The following is a 2,164-nucleotide window of genomic DNA, read 5'->3' as shown; positions in this document are numbered from 1 at the left end:
TACAGGCAATATACAAGGCAACAGATAGAATAATTACATATTTGATTATATACTCTGAGGATGTCACATTAAATTGATATGAAAACGATCAGAAGGATCTGGATTTCTTGTCAAAATTTTTTGCCTTACAAAGAAATTGATATTTAGGGAAAGTTGTTACTGAAAGAGGTCCTGTGTCAACCAAAAATGTTAAATCATGATCTCGCTAAATTTTCCAGTTGTGATCATTGCTTTGTTTAGCTGTCTTCTATTAAGACTGAATTTAGTAATTCAGTCTCAGATTTCAGTAAGTCTTTTTTTAAAAGATTTTATTTATTTATTAGAGAGAGAGAGGGAGGGGCAGAGGGAGAGGAAGAACCAGACTCCTTGCTGAGCAGGCAGCTGATGCAGGACTGGATCCTAGTACCCTGGCATCATGACCTAAGCTGAAGGAAGACACTTAACCAACTGAGCCACCCAGGCACTCTAGACTGTAAACTTCTTAAAGGTAAAAAAGTTTATTCTTCTAGTAGTTCCACAGACATTTCTAACATCCATAAGAAAGCATGTACTGATGTAAAATGCCAGCAAATCAAATTATTTAAAAAAGAAAGAAAGAAAGAAAAGATATATCTGGATAAAGAGAAAAACAGAAAATCTAATAATACATTGAATTATTAGAGCAAAGAGTGGAGGAAGAGAAAATAAATATGAAATAGAGATTTCCACTAAAAGAAAAAAATTGAATAAGGCAGGAGATTTAGAAAATTATTATGACAGACTTGAGAAAAAAATAAAATAGGAATTTTTAGAAAATAGCAATAAATGAAAAGGTAAATTGTTCCTACCTTTATAATATTAGCTGTTTGTTGTTGTTGTTGTTGCTAATTTACCTATTTAAGCTAATAAACAAAGAAAGGTTTCATTTAGGAATAAGGTTTCTATGTATATATATATATATATATTTTTTTTTTCCATTTAGGGATAAGGTATATATATATATATATATTTTAATTTTAATTGTTAGAAAATGTGTCACAGAAAGTGTTTAAACTTTAAGATACAGATGCAACATGTAATGAACTGCATTGTTTGAACGTCTAATTTGTAAATGCTGTTAGAGGAAACTTGGTGGAAATGTTCCTATGTGCTTGTGTTTCTGGAACTAAGTATATTTATTAATAAGGAATAGTTTAAAATTATGAAATGACCAGGAGTGGACAATTTTCCTAATCCTATCAGCTCTTTGCAGCTCTTTTATTAGCCCCCTTCAGGAATATCAGCTTTTTTATCTAATTAAATTTTATATTAATGTGCTTTTGACTTTTGGCCTTTCTCTTCCTTCTGTTCTTTTTTTTCCCCTAAATTACATGTTTCTGTTTAACAGCTACTATCAATTCTTTGATATGAATTCTCAACATCAATTTACTAACTCCAGAGATGAAGGAGCATCAATATTTAGAAGCGAAGAATACAAAGCCTTGGGCATCTGGATGGCTCAGTCACTTAAGCATCTGCCTTCGACTCAGGTGGTGATCCCAGGGTCGTGGGATGGAACCCCAGGTTGAACTTTCTGCTCAGCTGGGAGCCTACTTCTCCCTCTCCTTTTGCCTGCAGCTCCCTTTGTTTGCGTTCTCCCTCTCTTTGTCAACGAAATAAAATATAATAAAATAATGTAAATAATACATTTATTTATTTATTAAAATGCAATTATTACACAATACATAATGTATTGCATAATTAAATAATGGTTAAATAATTTATTAAATATTTATATTAAATATATCAATTTAATTAAATAAATATTTTTAGAATTTAAAATATTTCAAATTTAGATTATTAAATATTAAATCATTAATTTAATAAATAAATATCTAAACATAATTAAATAAAATAATTTATTTATTAAAATGAATAAAATAATGTTGTCATTATCTCAGCATGTATTTTTAAATAGTCTAAAAAAAAAATCTAATAAAGTCTAAATACATTGAGTTCAGATATTTATACAAGTTAACCCAGACACTCAACCCACAGTTTCAAAACTTTTGTTTTTATCTACTACTCAAAATACGATTTTAATGTATTTATTTGTAACTTTGACATAGCAAGGAAACTTGGAGGAAAAGGAGACATTTGCTTTTAATATTTGAAAATTATTTTGTTGATTTAAAAAAATAAAAAC

The sequence above is a fragment of the Mustela nivalis genome, assembly GCF_964662115.1.
Source record: "Mustela nivalis genome assembly, contig: HAP1_SCAFFOLD_285, whole genome shotgun sequence".
Taxonomy (NCBI): domain Eukaryota; kingdom Metazoa; phylum Chordata; class Mammalia; order Carnivora; family Mustelidae; genus Mustela; species Mustela nivalis.
Note: the sequence above shows the minus strand (reverse complement) of the source record.